Raw genomic sequence first — 20,150 nt, 5'->3', positions numbered from 1 at the left:
ACCAGAATTAATAATTCCAGCCCATTTTGTGAACTAGAACCTCCGTCAGTTGAGGAGACCAATGGTGCTCCTCAGGGGTCACGCTATTGGGACCGGTGCTGTTTAACATCTTTGTCAGCAACACCAACAGTGGGATCGAGCGTGCCCTCAGCAAGTCAGCCGACAACACCGAGCTGTGTGGTGCGGTCGACATGCTGGGGGGAGGGATGCCATCCGGAGGGACCCTGACAGCCTGGAGAGGTGGGCACGCATGAAACCTCATGAAGTTCAACAAGGCCAAGTACAAGGTCCTACACATGCGTCGGGGCAATCCCAAGCACAAATACAGGCTGCGAGGAGAATGGATTGGGAACAGCCCTGAGGAGAAGGACCTGGGGGTGTTGGCTGGATACGAGCCATCAAGGCGTGCTTGCAGCCCAGAAGGCCAACAGTATCCTGAGCTGCATCAAAAGAAGCTTGGCCACCAGGTCAATTCTGCCCCTCTCCTCCACTCTGCTGAGATCCCACCTGCAGTACCGAGTCCAGCTCTGGGGCCCCCAACATAAGGAGGACACAGACCTGTTGGAGTAGGTCCAGAGGAGGGCCGTGAAGATGATCAGAGGGCTGAACCACCTCTCCTATGAAGACAGGCTGAGAGAGTTGGGGTTGTTCAGCCTGGAGTAGAGAAGGCTCTGGGGACACCTTACAGCAGCCTTCCAGGACCTGAAGGAGCCCTACAAGAAAGCTGGAGAGGGACTTTTTACAAGGGCATGTAGTGATAGGACAAGAAGTAAAGGCTTTAAACTGAAAGAGGGTAGATTTAAATTAGATATGAGGAAGAAATTCTTCACTATGAGGGTGGTGAGGCACTGGAACAGGTTGCCCAGAGAAGCTGTGGGTGCCCCATCATCCCTGGAAGTGTTCAAGGCCATGTCAGATTGGGCTTTGAGCAACTTGGTTTAGTGGAAGGTGTCCCTGCCCATGACAGGGGCATTGGAAGTAGATGATCCTTCTCTGACAAGGTGTCCCGCTTCGTAGATGAGGGAAAGCCTGTGGATGTTGTCTGCTTAGACTTTAGTAAAGCCTTTGACACTATTTCCCACAGCATTCTCCTGGAGAAACTGGCTGCTCACGACTTGGACAGGTGTGCTCTTCATTGGGTAAAAAAACTGGCTGGATAGCCAAGCCCAGAGAGTCGTGGTGAATGGAGCTAAACCCGGCTGGCGGCCGGTCACGAGCGGGGTTCCCCAGGGCTCAGTGTTGGGGCCGGTCCTGTTTAATATCCTTATCAATGATCTGGGCAAGGGGATCGAGTGCGCCCTCATTAAGTTTGCAGATGACACCAAGTTGGGCGGGAGTCTTGACCTGCTGGAGGGCAGGGAGGCTCTGCAGAGGGACCTGCACAGGCTGGATCGATGGGCCGAGGCCAGTTGTGTGAGGTTTAACAAGGCCCAGGGCCGGGTCCTGCCCTTGGGTCACACCAACCCCAGGCAACGCCCCAGGCCTGGGGCAGAGGGGCTGGGAAGTGCCCGGCGGAGAAGGCCCTGGGGGTGCTGGCTGACAGCCAGCTGGGCATGAGCCAGCAGTGCCCGGGTGGCCAAGGAGGCCACCAGCCCCCGGGCTTGTGTCAGCACTGGTGTGGCCAGCAGGAGCCGGGCAGGGATGGGGCCCCTGTGCTCGGCCCTGGGAGGCCCCACCTCGAATGCCGGGCTCAGGTTTGGGCCCCTCGGGACAAGAAGGGCCTGGAGGGGCTGGAGCGTGTCCAGAGAAGGGCAGCGGGGCTGGGGCAGGGTCTGGAGCACAAGTGTGCTGGGGGGCGGCTGAGGGGGCTGGGGGGGTTTAGCCTGGAGAAGAGGGGGCTGAGGGGAGCCCTTCTCGCTCTCTACAACTGCCTGAAAGGAGGCTGTAGCAAGACGCGGGTCGGACTCTTCTGCCTAGTAACAAGCGATAGGACGAGAGGAAATGGCCTCAAGCTGCACCAGGGGAGGTTTAGATTGGATACTGGGAAAATATTGATTCACTGAAAGGGTTATCAAGCATTGGCACAAGCTGCCCAGGGAAGCGGCTGAGTCACCATCACTGGAGGTATTTAAAAGATGCATAGATGTGGTGCTCAGGGACACGGTTTAGTGGTGAACTGGCAGTGTTACATTTATGGTTGGACTCAATGATCTCAAAGGTCTTTTCCAGGATTCTGTGTGTATTCTGTGTGGTCTTTAAGGTCCCTTCCAACCCAAACCATTCTACAATTCAGTTCACTTGCCCGACTCTGTCCCTCTGGGACAGGGCCTTGTCAAACTGTGGAGCATCAGCCACTTGCCTAGGGCAGAGCTGAGACACAACTGTGTTGAAAGGAATTCGAGCACAGCTGCTCAGCGACTGCTCTCCCAGCACAAGACAAAGTGTTTTTGTGAATAGGATTGAACTATTCATCTGTATTTTAAAGATACTTAACAGGAACCTCCTTAGTAAGTGTGTATTCCCATCCCAAGTGGGGCTACCTCACCAAATTCTTCCCGGGTGATCCAATCCTGACCATTTCTTATGGCAGAGTGGGAATAGCTCTGTAATATTATATTTCAGCTAACCAAAAGACTTCGTAAAGCAAAAACCATTTAACCAAGCCAGTTCAAAATTTTTCCAAAATTGGTCCGTGCTTCAGAGATAGTGACAGATTTTTAAAAAATTAGCGAAAGGACTAATAACCATAGGACTGTTCACATACCTTATATCGAAAGGGCTTGCGTGTTCTTAACATATCAGGAACAAACCCTTCGAGGTATCGCTACCATAGTGCAACAGAGAAGTATCAGTCTTCCTGCAGCATATCTAACAGAAGTACTCTCCGTATTTTCTTCCCTAGGAGATAACAATACCAAGTGGCAAATTATATCATACCAGTGCTATCTGAAAGCTGCAATCCGTTATAATTAGGGGGTTTTGTTTGTTTAGGAAAAAAAAATCACATTTATAAAGAGCTTATCTCAAGGATAAGGGCCATTGTTTGTAGACTTTGTTTTTTTAATAATGTCAGCTTTTTTTTAAAAAAAGAAAACACACCAAACACAAAAAACACAACAAACTCTAAAAGGTCTTCTAAGCAGAGGTTTATCATAAATAAAACAAAGCATTAGCCTATAAACCACTGTTCCAGCAGAGCCAACAAGTGCTCAAAACACATGCAATGTGCTAATCCCACCCAAAGCTATCCACCATTTGTTTCCACCTTAAACCAAAAAACTGGAAGAAATTAACTATTATTTCAGGAATTACAGTTTTACTAAAATGATAATCTCCTCCTCCCAATTCTTCCAGTGAAAAGATAATTGCACTACTATATGGACATAAATGAGTAATCAGACACCAAAAGAGCAAAAAGTTGTAGAAAGGTCTTTTAGCTTTTGAGATCAATAAAAATTATTATGCTCAGCATTTCTTTCTCAAGATATTTATACCATGCACATCACCTTGGTATCCAAGTTCAATACAAGAAAAGCAAAAACTTGTTCACATGCAGCATATTTAATCTTCAAATGCTTGACAAGCATCAGCCAATATTCAGAACTCCCTTGTGACTTCTCTGAAGGAACAACCTAAGAGCTCAGGTTAAAAGGCTGCACAGAGCCAGACTTAGTGCCTAGAACTGAGCTTGGGTAGACCTTAGGCAGTCAAGCCAAGAAACCAGATCCAAGAAGCCCACACGTAGTAGCCCCTAAATCTGCAGGTACCTAGGCTCGTGGCCACTTTCCCTATGCCGCTGAGCCTGAAGCTTCCCTCCGCATCTCTCCAACTCTCTGCCTCTCACCCCTCCGGATAAACTAAAAAATTGTCCCCTCAGTCCTCTCCTGCCTGGGCATGTTCTCCAACTCTGGAAAGTGCTCCAGGCTCAGGCTCACAGTGACAAGTCATCAGTGATCAATAGGATTTCACATTCACACTCAGCTCTGCTGGTTTCATTGCTTTTTTATTTTATTTTTTTTTTTTTTTAAATAATCAACTTGTCCAGTGGTAAGCTCTTCTATGCACTCTGTACTTAACTCAGATTTTGGAGCTCCATTCAGGGATCCAAGCACTTAGAAATATGATGCTGCAGCAGCCAAGTCTTTTATTGAATTTAATCCCGAGTGACCTCTGACATCAAAGCCACGGTGACTAATCAAGCAATTATCAGTGAACGTCTTTGGGCAACACTCAGTACAATCATGGGGAAAAAAAAAAAAAAGAGAAACAATCTCAGGATTTTCGGTTTTGTAGAAACCTGGCCCAGTGCGCGTTACCCACGCTGATCCTCGGGAGGGATGGCAGACCAGTGACTATGTAATCACTTAGTGCCTTTTGTTAAAAATTATGAAAAAAACAGTGGTTAGCGAAGGCTGCCTCAAAGGTAAGGTAGTCATGGACAGAGTCTCCATGTCAGCAATGGCATACGGATCCGCTTCTGCCATCATTTGATGAGGTATGAGGCAGGTCCCCCTGACCAGATGGCCTGGAAGACTTCAGTGCAGAAGGAAGATCAACATTGCCTGTAAATACCCTTTAACGCATCATTCTTATTGCTTCTAATTTCTCAGATTAGATTTGGTTTCATTTTTAAATGGAAATTAGATCTTCATCAACCTTGAATGCTCATTCTCCATCTAAGAGTTATACATATTATCTATTCCTTCTTGCTGGGCTTTAGCGAGGATTGCTTGAATACCTCTTGGAAATGAACAGCACTTTGTAATTACTAGTCTTGATTAATAAACACAGCCTCAACCAATATCTGATTTGACTTCTAACTATAGAGACTTTAAATAATCTTACATTTTGCAGAAGTCCAGAACAAGGCAGGGGGCAGGGATATCTGGAAAAATTACTCTAAGGACTTGCTCTTTTTTTTTTTTGTTGCTACCTAGTATCATTCAATTTCTTAATCAGACATTTTCTGTGAAGGCTTTATTAATTTTAACAGCAAATCAAAATGCAACTCTATATATTCATGTGTTTTAGCCACTAATTAACTTCTATTGAACGCATAACTTCTGACTGGAGCTTGAACACATTTTTTTTCTTCAACAAAACAGCTATGAAGCATCCCAGCCTCTCACATTTACAAGGTCCACAAGCATTTCCAGGAAAGGAATACATGCAATATTATCTGAATCATTATACCCACTAGTTAATTAATTAATTAAGAAATTTCTAAACTCCAACAGTGGTTTGACAGCTGCGCATCCCCCTGCTTCCTTCTGCCCGACCAGGTTCTCCACATAGGAGGATAAAGGGGAGGGGGGAGAAGGAAAAATAACGCTTCCTCTGTCTTCAACTGATTTTGTAGTTTCTGTTTAGTATTTTAATGAAATATTTACTCTTCTTGTATTTCATGCTTTAATTATTCATTACAAAAATCAGTTTAAAGAGCTACTATACTCTGAAATGCAGTTCTAAAAGTGGTACTTTGGAGCTCCCCATTTATTGTAGTTTAGTGACTTTCATCTCAAGCCTGCTCTGCTTGCAAGTCATGAAGCCCCCTTCCTCTTCACGAGGACTCTACAAACTCAGCCTAGAGACCAACATGCAAGGTGAGCTTTTCATTATCCTGATGCCACTTCCACCGATGCCGCAGTACGGACTTGCTACGAATTGCACGCTGAAGCAGCAGCAGATGCAGAAGTCCGACCATTCTGCGCCGGCACAATGGCGAAAGGCCATCGCTACGGCTGACCGCACGGCTAGAGCACGCTCAGGTAGTACGGAAGGGCTTTGCTGTCAGCTAGGGTCCACCGCACAAGCAAAAGAGGTAATCAACATCCGCAAAACTTTAAAGGCAAAGGATAGAAAAAAGGGGACAAAGAATACCAAGCTGGATTCACGGCGGTCGGCGACACAGCTAGGAGCAGGACCCACGGACAGGCTCCTCTGCCCACTGCTGACCTTCTTCAGGGCTACCCCCTCCGCGCAGTTGCCGTACGTAAGGTCTGCAGCACGTGAAGTACCCGAGATGGGGCTGCTGAGTGTTTTGCAGATAAAGCCTCATTTCCTTCCACATGCAGAAGAGAACAGCAAAATACAGCTACAGTAAATGGAAATTTAAAGTTCACCTTGCATGTTGTCACAGCGAGAAGAGCCCGTGGCCAACACAAAAACCTGTGGCATCGGCAGGGCCTAAAACCAAAATTCTTGCCTAAAACCTCTCAGCCTTCCTCTACAAGGAGAGCAAGTGCTCTCATCACCTCACCTTCGCTAACACAGGGCAGCTTTCAAAAGCGAACTCCCAACGAAGGTTGCAGTTTTTGACAAATTACCGCGGTAGGACAAGCCTGAGGGTCCCTATCATCTGCCAACGCATCTGAGAACGCAGCCCTCTGTCTTCCCGAGGAGCGCAGCTCGTGGCGGTGATGACCACGAGTCCCAGCTACTGGCGCCGTGCAGGCGTGGAACAGGGAGATGATTTCAAACAGCTCGCAGTCCAACTCTGTATCGCTGCTGAAGAGAGAGGGAAATAGAAACAAGCAGGCTACACTGGTCAATATGACAGTCATTTGTCACCAGCTTAACTGTTGTCAAGTTTGGGCATTTCTTTTTTTTTTTGCCTCTTCAGCATCATGGCGAAGGAGATGATTAGGAAAGACACTGCAGTATCTGTGCAGATACAGAGAGAAGTCTCCCCAGGAGAGAAAGCAAGATGTTTATTTGAGTATTTAGGAAAGGAGCAATGGAAGTTGACAGTGTAAACTCAAGGAGGGCTCTTGTTAGAAAGACGACCTGCAAGATGAGAACTGGCCACAAAAGCAGAGGCAAGCGAGTCGTGCCTCACGTCAGGGAAGAGAGGGGTTCATCCCAAGATGGTTGGGGCGTATGTCCATGTGCTGCACATCTCCCAGGCCAAGTTCGGAGTGCGTTTGTGTTCTCCTCGGGAAGTACACCTGCCGGCTGCCTGCAGCATCAAAGCATCAAACAGAGGATCTCGGAGGGGACTCGCAACCTCTCCACTCCTCCCTTCTGTTCCGCTTTGTTAAGTAAACTAGGATTTATTAGCAGTTGGAAAGAGGGGAAGTGGAGCGGATGGAGGCCAAACCCCGCATCCCCTGATAGGGAGATAAGAGCAATAAAAGGCTCTGAAAGGTTGCTTATGCAGAGCATTGAGGGGGACTCCAACAGGGTTCCACACAAAGCCCGTGTATTTGTTTCTGTGAACTCCTGCCTCCTAGAAGAAAAGGAGGAATGAGACAGTGGGAGAGGAGGGTGTGGCTACAAAAGAAAGAGCAAAAAGTAAAGCAAGAAAAAAATCCTAGTCCCCTCAAAAGGCGTTGTTTAGTTTAAACAATATTTTCTCCTGCTGTACATGTATCTATCTAAATACCTAAATAATCATTTGCTGAAAAATACGCTGCTATTATTTCTTGAACATTAGATACAATGTAAAATTGGACCCTGAGAGTAATTACGAGGTTCAGGATAATGCTACTATTATTTCTGGTGCTCAGTTTCTGTAAATAGTGTCTAATGCATCTCAGAAGCTCACTATTAATCGTCTCTCCACCTAATTCATAAACCATGAATACTAAATACTTTCAGACTGGGTTTTGTTTGTTGGTTTGTTTTTGGTTTGTGGTTTTTCCTTATTATTTTAAGAACTCAAATTTTCCAAAACATCTAGAGGGCTCCTGAGGAATAGCATAAAACAAATACTTTGCATTTTCAAAATTAAAATTCTGGAAGAGGCTCTAAACCTAACACCAAACACTTATGCAACTTGAATTTTAACCATCTTAACATCCTTAATCTTCATCAAGTTTAGTACATTACATTTCTTTGACAACTAATCAATCAAAGGCATCATACCTTCTCTAAAGCTGCCAATGTAGTGTCATTTTGCCTTCTCTCAATAATGATTTATTTTCTACAGAAACTTCCTTGTTTATTTTATATGTTTTTTAAATATATAAAAATAGAGCAGAACAGATAGGGAAATAAGAAAAGCAAAGCAGCCAACACAATATTGCATTACTCTGGATCATCACAAAGAAATCCACGGCTTCCATGGATCCACCGCCTCTAGTCAACAAATCTTCAAGGGCATCCCAACGACTCAGTGTCCAACAAGGGAAAGCAAAGAATTGGCTCTAAAAGGGCTAAGAAGCTCTGGAAAGAGGCCATCAAAGACCCAACAGCAGTAATAAGCTCTTCTGAATGAACAGAGAGGAACAGTTAACAGTTGTGGCAGAGGAAAAGCAGGAGACAATTTTGAAATACAGTCTGCTAGTTATGCTCAGTGAGGGTAGCGCTACCAAAAATAAAACTGTGGAGTACATAACTATTTGTCCATGACCTGACATAAATGTCATAAAAGATAAAGGAAGAGTGGAAAGAGATCAACATTAAAAACTAACAAAAGCAACAGCATACAACTGCTCAAGGAAATTCCAGTTCCACAATCACAGCAAATCTCCCCCAGACAGGAAAGCAAACATCAAGGGATGCCCACCAAGAGCAGATGTCTCCAGGGGAATTCTGGCCAGCGGAAAGGTAGATCCTTCTGTCAGGTTCTGCTCTTCTCAAAAGCACAGGGGTTTTTAAAACAAGATTGATTTCCTTAATGGGAACAACAGCACAGACTAATTCCATTATTTTCAATGGAGCTGAATTTGAAAGGTCTATTCACGTGTAATGGTACCTTCTGGGGAAAAGGCAGCAAGGAATCAATTTTACAAACCACGGTGATTGAGGCCATTTAAAAAACAACAAAAACAATCAAACCTTTCACAACAATTCAAAGAACCCTCCTCTAAAGCATCTGATAACCACAAGTGCAGACCATCCTTGCTGCCTTTCCCATCCCTCTACGGCCGCAGATGCTCTGAATCAACAGCTCCTGCCCACAAGGTTTCACGTTACTCCTGGAAACCCATTTTTCTCCAGGCAACTTCAGGGCAAGGAATGCCCAGGACCTACTCTGGCTAAGCGGCCGGAGGTAATGGTGCAGGGCCATCAGCCCTACAGGGGCCTCGGGAAATGGCAGGGAGGGGGAGAAGTAATGCCTGGAAGCAAGTTATGCCAACACTGACTGGGAGCTGATATAAAGATACATCCAGCCTACAAGCCTCCCCCTCCCTCTGCGTAAAGGCAAAACCATCCCACACCATGGCAGCATCTCTCTCGAGCATCTTTAAGAAGAATCCAAGCATTTCAAACCTGAGACTCTGAATGACTTACTGAGAGAGGAGGGGAGGGCGTAGGGAAGGAAAGCTTCCACCTGCGGGTAAAGCTTACAGCTGCTCTTAAACTCATTAGCAGAAATCTGCACTGAAAGATAATAAAACTCTTAAATTCAAACTCTTAAATTCATGGTTAGGGAGGGCAGCTAGGCACACAGCGGCCTCTCAGCTCTGACAATTGTTTTTTTAAGGCTACTCATAAATTTTACCAAAACTTTCAGGGTACCTTGGCAGTACCCTCGCCAAGCTGCTGAGCAGTGCTGTTAGATTTGGGTTGGTTACAGAGTGACCTTTTCACACCACATTAGTGGCCATAATTTGCTGAACTAACGTTTCCTCCTGCTGCTTTTGAATATATCAAATTAATTTTGAGCTACCATTCAAGTCTTAAAAGCTTGTTACAAGCCACCCTAGAGTCGGTTTCAATTTAGTGTGCTGGGCACCGAAATCCTGCAACGCCCTGTGAGCCTTCAAGAGAAAAAGTTCTGCCTAAGTTTTATATTTTACCGCATTGGCACTGAGAAAATAAAATTAAGTGGTCCAAGGTCCTAGTAGGTCCTAAAAGGACCACAAGTACCTCCCACCTCATTTCTAGAAGTTACGCCAAATACCTCTTCAAAAATTCTTGTAGCTCTATTTCATATCTCTGAGACTTCAGTAAAACAATTATACTCTTACGCAGCACAATTTGAGGCACAAAACTCTGCAGGAAAGCTACAAAGTACATATTTTTTCTGCAGTAATATGTATCAGAGCCTAGATTTAAATATTTTCCTATGTTCTGATCATGTCTCAGGGGTTCTTGCAAACATCACAAAAAACCAGCAATTCCCCCACCCCAAAAGTGAACCCAACAAGATACTGTGGGCTGCGCAACTGTGCCTTGCCCCGCCTGTCCACCATCAAGGTTAGCCAAGCCTAGAACGTATTGGTGCTAGCTGTCTGTGCAAGGGTCAGTGAGTAACGTCCTAGAGCTGGGCATCAATGAGGGGAAGGACAAGGAGAAACTGTCAGATATTAATCTTCTAATAGAGAAATACACAAATATTTATGAACTCATACTCACCCCCCACATACAATCTCTATTTTACGTAGGCTCAGGAAGCACCTTACAGAAGCAGACTTGCAATCCACGAAAAGGTGCAATTCTGAGGTCCTGGACCACTGCTCTGGCAGGTGACATGGCCCCACAGTTATTCCTCCTTCCTCTTATTCTAATGAATCTTGTTTACTCCGGTCCTGTGCACCTCCAGACAAAAATTGCCCTTCAGCTACTGCACATCTTATTTGTCCTTGCTTCTGCAATAAGCACTCACATCAATGAGTGTTTAAAACAGTGCAAAATTCAAAAGAAACTCCCGTAGGTGGTCTATGCATACAAATAAGTATATATTTTGCTTTTTTCATAAAAAGACACCCTGCAGGTTTCAAGCTTCTCTCACTGCAAGAGATATTCGCAGGCAACAATGCTGATTTGGTGTAAGCTGATCCGTATCTCTGGATCCTGCCTTTGTTTTTGGCAGTCCCCTTTCAAGGTGACTAAATTAAAGTGAAGGTACAGTTCCAGGCAGCCCAACAAGGGGCAAGGCTGTTTTGCAAAATCTAAAAGGCTAAATAAGTTGAAGCAGACCTTCAAGCTAAAAAATTAGCTCATTTAAACCAAACCAACAACAGCATCCATGCTGCTCCAAGAATGCCCCTGGTAATATCGGAACTGGGAAGATTATACCATCCAGGAAAAAACACCACCAAACCTCCTGAATCGGATTCATTCAAAACACCTCACATTTATGGTCAAGGGTATGGGTAGAGTTGAAGGAGTTGCCTCCCAGACTCAGGGACTGTAAGGAAAGCACATCAGTGAACCTGATTTATATGAACGCAACTGGTTCAGATCATGTCAAGCAATACAACAGGTCAGCCCAAAACACGTGGCTTACCACTGACCCCAGCACTTCCAAAAACGGTATGCACAGCGCATATAAACAGGCAAATGAAAAACATCTCTACGTTCATTTTAAGTGTATGAGCCTGAAATTGCTAAGAAAAAATATTTGCTGTCTGCACCTGTGTGAAATTGAGATTGTGGCTCTAAGTGCTCTCAACACTATGCATGCTATGGCACCAATATACTAATCACTGAAGGGTGTTCAACAGTCCTGTTAAAATGCAACAGCAAAGAGCAATTTTCCTAATCTAACGCGACTCCAAAGATTATCTGACGCATCCTTCCTTCGCCGCAAAACAACGGCTCGGCAATATGGGGACCTATGCACACCCTAAGCTAAGATTGCAGTAAATTAGCCCATGCCCTGTGTGAACACCGGCCACACGTAATGCGTGGATGCATGCTATTCTAGAGGTGATAAAGCATATTTTCAGTTTTTTCATGTGGTAAATCACCTCAGATAAAGGCATTCTTCACATACATCAAGACTGTCCTTGACACTGTAGCTCACGCATACAAGCCTTTCAGTTTGCCTAAAAATTGCATCCTTAAAATGATGAGGCAAGTGAAAGACTCAAGGTAGCCTTGGTGAGTCATTGCTGGATCTTCACACTACTCCAATCCCAGCAGGGGGTCTGGAAAGCAAAATCTCCAGGTACGGTGTCTCCTCCTCCTGCCAACACAGACTCCTCGTGTTGGAGGTGCCCCAGCAGCTTCTGGCTCGATCCCCTCGCCAGCCCAGCCTTCGCACACGCGTTGTCCTCCTCACCTGCAAGATCTCTTCCAGCCTTGAAGAAGCTGGAGAGTAAAACTACGTGCATGACCACATCCACAGCCCACAAGTAGGTAAATCAGGCCACGGACCACAGCGTGCGTCAGAGAGCTGAGCACCGACAAAGGCAGAGGAGGAACTATCTGGGTCACGGTACGCTAACAAAGCACGGCAAAGCTTCAGAGCCAGAGGCAGGACCGCAGGGAGAGGCCCGCGGAGGTACGTTGCCTACTCTGCAACGAGCACGCCTTACAGACTCAAGGCCAGACTGCTGCAAACTAAAATAGCTGCTGCATAAAAGGCACAGCCAGCTCTGCATATTCAAGATCTGAGCAGAGATAAATGATGAGATTCTCTGTGCTATGCACAAAAGCCAAAAATCACCAGTGCATTTACAGTTCAATATTCTCCTAATCCCATCTTTATTTCTAGTGCATAAATAAAGCTCATTACAAATTATTTTCTTCGGAAAACTACTAGAAACCTAAAATAATTCATGAATGTGCTGTTTGCATTTATACATCCTTGACACCCACAGTAAACATCAAAACAAGGAATTCAGTCAGTCACATTGGTTGTAATACATAATTTCTCTTTTCTCTGTTACAGCTACACCCAGCAAACTCCTTCAGCAGCCTCTTTTATGTCATTAGGTATACGTATAGACAGGCACACAGGCCCACTTTATGAGGGCTCTTCTCAGTCCACCTTGCTTTCCCGCATGAGCAAAGGAATTTTGCGACAACACACGTACACGTATCGAATGATCTATTGGTACCAAAAAAAAAAAAAAAATAGAGCACGTTTTCTTTCTTAGTCTTGACCAAACACAAAGCTACCTGCTTTCTTTGTTCCAGTATCGCACGGTGCCTCCCCTCCTCACTCACAGCACACTACACCATTTGCCCACCAGCCGCAGCAAACCGTGCAGCTGGGACGTGCGCGCGCCGGGGATGGCCGCGGAGGTGCTGCCGGTGCAGGAGTCAAGCGGCACCGCAGCCTCTCCCACGCAGCGAGACCTGGAGCATCCGCCAGCCCAGGCAGGGCTGGTACAGGACGCTACCATCCCGTCCGCAAAGGGGTTATAGCAGGACTTGCTTTGCTTTCAGCACTTCCTCGAGCGCTTATAAACTGGATAGAGACTTTCACAAACAGATTTCGACACAGAATTCCCCTTATTCTAAATTATCACCACACAGACCAAGCACAGAAGGAGAAGCGCGGCCAGACGCGTGCAGCGGCTGCACACCTTGCGCAGAAATACAACTGAAACGTAGCCAAGCGCCTGCTCGGTGCACGGGCCGTCGCGGGGAAGTGCATTAACCAGCCTCGGTGTCTCTGTTACTGTCTGGTGACAACTAGGCACAGCGGATGCGTATAACCTCTGAAGAATTTTTAGTCACGGTGTATCTTTAGCACAGAACACGATGCAAGTATTAAGCGCTAAGCCATGGCAGGTGACAGCTGATCAGACACAGGAGATGCTGGGGCGGAGGGAAGGATGCGAAGCAGTGCCAGGGAAGCCCCATGCACCTCCCGCCCCTTGGAACGGCACCGGAGGAGGGATTATGGTTGTGTCTACCCAGAGCGGGGCCGATGGAGGACGGCTTCCAGCGCTGCTGCGTTTGGCCCCTTTACAAAGATTACCAGCGTAATGGCAAAAAAGACCCACACGGCTCCCACCAGCCCTCACAGGCACCCAAATCCATAGAAACCAGCTCTCCTGCTTTCCCAACACCACCCAAGTTAGCAGCTCTGCAGGGTCTGACCTGGCCACCTTCGAGAAAGCAACCATCACGCCTGAGCCGCAGCACAACTCCCTTTCTGAGGGCTTTGTGTATTGCAAGAATCAGACACGTGTAAGAGGAACTCCTATTAGCTGCTCTGCACTGAATTAGATGTACACAGTCCTCCTGATTGCACACACAAGGTAAAAGTAAGCACCATCAATTTCCTTCAAAAGAAAACACGTGTGTCAGCCTTACTGTATCAACGAGTAGGACTTGCCTGCTTAGTTCTTGAATGCTGATTATTTTATGCAATATTCAATGTTTGGACCGAGTAGTACGCAATTTATTAAAACAAAACAAAAAAACCCAAACCAAAACACAAAAAAAAACCCCAACACAACAAGCCAGAGAGAATATTACATTTAACACATTTGGAAATACAATTAGTCAAATACAACTTCACAAATAAGCAGTCCCCTTGCCCCCAAAATAAAAACTAGAGCACAAATTTAGGAAACCAAGAATGAAGCTTGGAAATCTGCCACTAATGGAAAAGAATGAATACGGCTTATGAAATAACCCCACCGTTTCTGTGTATAATCATTATTTCCAGTTTGGCCTCCCTAAATTAAATCGGTTTTAATCTTCCCTGCTCAACTGGCACAACGTTGACTTCGGCTTCTTGGTGTCCATTTGTTCTACCACATGACATCACGCGATGCCTGCCAATAACACAGAGATGCCTAAAAGCCTTGAAATTCTTGGCTTTGGGACTCCAGGTTTTCTGAGAACTGTTAATTTACTTTGGCTTAAATCCTAGATTTTGGCTCCACTTGAGAAAAGTATTTCTCACACAGTAATTAAACTTGTAGTGGACAACACTGAAGCAATAGGAGATGAGCTTTAAAAAGGGTATGTTGTCTAGTCACGTCTTTCTGAGGTTCCTCTTCTTGCAGCCGCACAAAGATAGCGGTGATGGAGCTGTGCACCAGTGGTGCTGTTTAAGTTCTAATTAGACAATTAAGGAAGAAGAGGCGTTCGCTGGACAAAATCTTATATGTTATTACAAAATCGGAGAAAGCCTAGCCGTCAATTAAAAAACAGCTTAAACTCAGTCCACATAAAATTCAGAGCTAGCCATTCAACTTCACAGCAGCTGCGAAATTACTTTTTCCAAACCAACACTTCACGGGGTCTCGGCAGCACCCTTTTGGTGGTGCAGAGCAGGAGACGCCTCACCTCTCCCACCCGCGCGGGGACTCTCCTTCAACATATGATAAAACCGGGGGACAGGATAAAGACAGTGCCTTGCCCCTCAAAACCATCGGGGATACAGGCCCTTGGCATGCTCCTTCCCCGGAGCTGAACGGGAATTTGCTTCCCTGCACTGCTCGGGAGCAGGAGAACAGAAATGGCACAAGACTGCAAGTTCAAGTACATTACAAAATAGTCTGCAAAAATAGCTGGGCCTTGTAAGAAATATACTTCTCCATGGAAACCACCAGACGCTCTGAATTCTGGCAGACTAGAGAAAACGGGTTTGTATTATTAAAGAAAATGTCTATGTACTTGGGCTTTTATAATTCTAACCTTCAGAAAGAGAGTAGCAATTGCTGGTCTCCAGAACAGGTCGGGTGAAGTTCCTACATCTTCTGCCTCTCCTCATCCAGCGACACCGCGACTCCCGGGGGACAGAAGGATGGGCGGGGGGGTGGGGGGGTGGTGTGTGTGCTTTGCAGGTCTCTGCAGTGCTTTTAATTACAGGTACAGAATGGAAAGAAGCAAGAAAAAAATAGACACCCTGGGGTTTTAAAACACCTGTCCATACAAATAAGACACCTCCATGCATTTAGATGTGGAATGAGGCAAAGCAACACTCCTGTAATACATTAACGAACATGACGTATCTATTTCAACATCTGTGTATTCCAAACCTCTCACGCTCGAGCAAATGCAAGATAAGCCATTACTACTCTCTTTCTCACCCAAAACAGTTTCCACTTTGGATGCCAGGTGGGGAACTATAGATTAATTAACTCCCAACTGGCATTGATGGGATAATTATACTCGCCTGCCTCTGGATTTCACTATTTCCAGCTGAACTGCCACACCAGAAAGCAAAACCTAACCACGAGCCTCCGCTTCTCCGCTGTATCCCAACAAGGCGCTGACCTCTCACCTGTGGAGGCTGGGATACACAATTCAGAAGAAGTTAATAGAATATTTTTAAAGAAATAAAAGTGCTGCAGCCTTAAAACATGAAAGGGATGGGCTACAAAGGAGCACTCATATAGAGAGCAATTATATTTTTGATATCTAATGGTTCTGCCTCAGGAAGCAAGAGCTGGCTAGCATCAAACTGTATAAAAGAAAGGATTATGGGCTCACAAAAAAAGAATGCTGTTTTGATTTAAAACCCAGCAAAGCATAGTACAGATTTGTTATTTTAACTCGCAGCGCTTAATTCCTTTAACAAGCCAGAATGCCGTTAAGGACGAAAAATACGCGAAATACTTATGGTACAAGAAATTAAAAGTAACCTCACTTTCCATCAATGGCTGTTCACTGAGTATGCCGCTCTGTGCTTCTCGAAACCATTTTGCGCTTGCACAATACATCTCTGCTACGCCAGATTTCAGCAGGGAAAAACTAAAAAAAGTTTACATTCATTTCTGCGAACCTGCTCCTCCACAGCGTTTCCCAGGGCCAGTTTACGATAACTCCCAGCCCAAGGAGTCCGAACCCTCCTCGTGACTTCCCAACCAGCACCAGAAACCGCTCCCACTTGCGTCTCTGCGATTTCGTACAGCGCCACGTACGCTGGTGCCACGGGTACCATAGTCAAGTTTTAAAAATAAATTCTCAGCATTTAATTCCCAGTCCCAGGAATTACCATCATGGGTAAGAGTTTGCGCAAAAAGAAAACGATTTAGTTCTTCCTCAATTCAAGAAATTAAAGGATAATCCCCAGTTATTCAGAATACTTTTGTAGTCCAGTATCTCAGTTTGTTATTTTACTTTTATAGTAGGGGGTTTGGTGGTTTTGTTGTGGGTTGGGGGTTTTTTTGTGGGTTTTTTTTGTTTTGTTTTTTTAAAAAAAAGTTACTTGTGTCCAAGAAGATTTAGAAATTATGCAGAACTGGCTGCTGTTCCCTATTTTAAAGAAGGGATATGTTCAGCGTGCCTAGTTCAGGGGAAGCAGCATTCAATATGATCAACCAAAAATATACAAATAAATTCTATGTTAGTCCATCAAAAAGTAAAAAAAAAGAAGAAACAGCTCTAACAAGCAGACATGGAAGTGGTCTCTCCAGCACCTGCACCATCATCACAGCAACATGCGACATCGGTCAAATGAAATACAAAAAACAAGCCAAGGCACAACACAGGACTGGAGAACTAAATCTGTGCTAAAACTGGCACTTTGGGGAGGGGGAGCAGCAGCACAGGTTGGCTGCAGGTATTTGGGAACTGCAGCCCGGGGGGTGCCAGCCTTGCAGGGGTCCCTCCCAGCACCGCTGCACGGTCCCAGCCAGAGCAGGCTTTTGGAGGCGGCGTGGGACTGCCAGCCTCCACACTCGGAGAGCAAATCCCCCCCAGCTGAGCGCTTCTGCCTGGCCTGAAGCAGCCAAATCACAGCGCAGGGCATCACCCTGCACCGCACACGAAGCACCGCGGGCTGTGGAAAACTGCAAGGAAAATGGATGTCCACAACCGAAGTCCTACCAAAAAAATTTTTGAAAGAATTTTTCATATCCCACATTTGACCCAAATCTCTCTGACATGTTCTTGCGCTGTCACAATCACTTTTTGGTTTGGGCTTTTTTTTCCCCCTGCTCCTTCCTCATGGTCGCATGTGAACGTCCTCCAGAACAGAAGGAAATATTCAGTTACCCCGGCAGGGCGCTGGGAACCCAGCGGTGCGGAGACATTCACCTCCTTAAGAGACTGTGGCAGTTAATGGTTACAGTGATTAAAATAAACATCAGAATTATATTTTTTAATTGGTGGCGCTTTTTTTTTAACCTAATGAGTCACTGTCTACATGATTTCCTAAGGCCCCCAACCCCAATAATACTCCTGAGAGGTGAAAGGGGTGTTTCGATATCTGAGTGGATTTAGGCTCGTTTAGATAAGCTAAGTCTAAAGGATTGTTACCCTTTCTTCCCCTGTCCTCGCCTCCCATTCCCATAAATGCTTTTTAATTCTTTTTCAGCCACAGTTCCTGTGCCAAAAGACACAGACTGAGATGTGTGCCCTTCTACCCAGAGACAGGCCGAAGACTGGCCTTTTCAACCTTTTTAACACAAGCAAGGCTGTGGAAAGATACAGCCTCATACAGCCTTAGGTTCAAGGCTATACGAGGATGGCTGGATAGCCAGCCCAGCTTGGCTACCTCCATCCTGGGCTGGACGGAGCCCCAGATATAACAAGTGGAGTTTCTTTAATGTTACATGTGTTCACAAAGACCTGAGCAGAACTGGCACCCCAGCCACCTCACAGCTGGGGGCTCAGTTTAAGCAGTTTTGGCTATTTAAACACTGCCTGGCGGTAAAGCCCAGCAGATCAGCCGTGCCCCGTCATGTCTGCAGCCCCGGGACCAGGGAAGGGGCATGAGCTGCAAACGAAGCTTTGGGCCAGCAGAGCCCACCATGGCCCCAGGCGGCATCCGTGAGCTTGGCTGCTATTAGCAGGCCCTTAAATGCACGGCCGAAAGGCGGCCTCTGAGCATAACAAAAATCCACGCTCCCTGCCTTGCAGCACACAGGTGCGAGGGAGCGTGATAAATGCCAACTGCCAAAGAATTCGCCGCTCAACAAGTTGGTGACATTATCTTGATGCGTTATCTGGCCTCTTCACCTCCAGCAGCACGCTCTACACTGCAAAATTTTGCCCGGCTTTTCAACACCAGATAAGGAAAAACAAACAGAAGAAAACAAAACACAACAGTCAAGTGTTTCTTCCTGGGCAGAAGGACCTCGCCTCGTCAGCACCCACCGGTCCTACGGCACCGATCCAGTCTGGGATCCCGCATTACAGGGACCACACGAGGATACTAATTTCTGCTGGTTTATTATAATCATGTATATGATAAGCAGAGCTTACTGCATATCGTAAAACTAATGTTTTTCTGCGTTACAAAAGAACGCTGTGCTAGAGCTGACTTGCAAATGGGGCTAAGATGAAACATAGGGACGTTATTTTTTTTCTTGCTCAAACAATCACCCCCAATTGAGTTTGAAACTTCGCATTTTTGCGAGGTAAGCTGTAGAAAAATACACTGGTAGATAAATAAATACACTGGCAATGGTTAACAAGCCACCTTTCCACAAGATTGATAATCCATTTATACAAGATCCTCTGTGTGTCAAAAAACCCAATCCCATAACGTGCACATGTTATTCTTGAGGAAGAAGAAAGATCACCTCCTGTCACACCCCATCCATCCCAACCCACTCCATTCCCCCCAAAATGCCATCTTCATCTGTCCACTCACAGCCTTTCCACAAAAATCCCATCTCCTCCGCGCTTAATAAAAGCGGTGGAGAAAAAACTCATGAAAAACATTTCTGTGCAAACCTCAGGAATGGTGTCAACGACCGAACAACCAATGTTCTGGTGAGTGATGCAGTACAAAATGCTGCTTACTTTCTGTTATGAAACGATAGCTGTATTTCCGTAGGTGACATCTCTTTCTGACAATCTCTGTGGCCATCACTTTCTCCTTCTTATAAACCCTCCTGAAAACACAGTCTCTGAAGCTTTACATAAATTATCCAAAGGGACGAAGGAAGGGAACGTCAAATTATTATGTTAAAAACAAAAAAAATTAACCTATCTGAAAACCAAGTCATCCAAGAGCCGCCCAAATACCTCCACTCCCTCTTCCCGTCTTCCCTCCCCCTCCTTATCCCACGTCTCAGATCCCGAGCCCAGAGCCCGCTGGAGCAGAGCCTGCCCACGGCACGACGAGGCTGCCGGTGCCGAAGGGCTTGTGGGCACCGCCACAGCTCGCGCAACGCACCGCCGCAGCACCACAGATTTTGATGCGTTTGGGTGCTTTGGGGGTGCAGGCCACCCTGTTTTGACTAATTCAGGCTGGATCGGCAGAGCAGAGCGAGCATCTCAGTAAGGTTTGGGGGTCTCAATCTGGCTCCTTTAAGAATGCTCCTATTAAAAAACAAGACAAAACCAAAACTACTTCTCAAGATTACTTTTAAGTAAAAATCCTGGGTTTGTTTTTCCTGAATGCATAAAAAAAAAAAGTATAAGGGTTTTTATGACTCTCTTGTTTTCTGTAAGAGCCTTTCAGAAAGGAAAAAAAACTAATGACTATCCAGAAAAACAAAAGTTTTATACAAAGAAAAACAACCTGCCAAAAGCATTGACTACTTAAAAAAAAACTTGGCAATTTCTTTAAATCACAGTAGGCTTAGATTTTGGGTGAAACCAGAGTAGGTACATAACTTTAATGAAAAAGTGTCTTTAAAACAATCAGATAAAGGAGAGAGAAGAAGAAA

At 45.6% G+C, this 20,150-nt stretch overlaps 1 protein-coding gene across 2 annotated transcripts in view; it reads right to left on the bottom strand.

Moving 5' to 3' along the window:
- Nucleotides 1-20,150, bottom strand: part of NEXMIF (neurite extension and migration factor) — a 175,051-nt gene that overhangs the window by 113,780 nt on the left and 41,121 nt on the right. Inside the window, exon 2 of one of the 2 annotated variants that reach the window (XM_075106264.1) lies at nt 2,705-2,838. The exons of the other annotated variant lie outside the window; for it this stretch is intronic. The gene's annotated coding sequence lies outside the window, so the exon portion shown is untranslated. The remainder of the gene's footprint in view (nt 1-2,704; nt 2,839-20,150) is intronic. 2 annotated transcript variants of the gene reach the window in all.

Source organism: Phalacrocorax aristotelis, chromosome 11 (genome assembly GCF_949628215.1).
Source record: "Phalacrocorax aristotelis chromosome 11, bGulAri2.1, whole genome shotgun sequence".
Classification (NCBI taxonomy): domain Eukaryota; kingdom Metazoa; phylum Chordata; class Aves; order Suliformes; family Phalacrocoracidae; genus Phalacrocorax; species Phalacrocorax aristotelis.
Note: the sequence above shows the minus strand (reverse complement) of the source record. Positions and strands in the feature narration are given on the sequence as shown.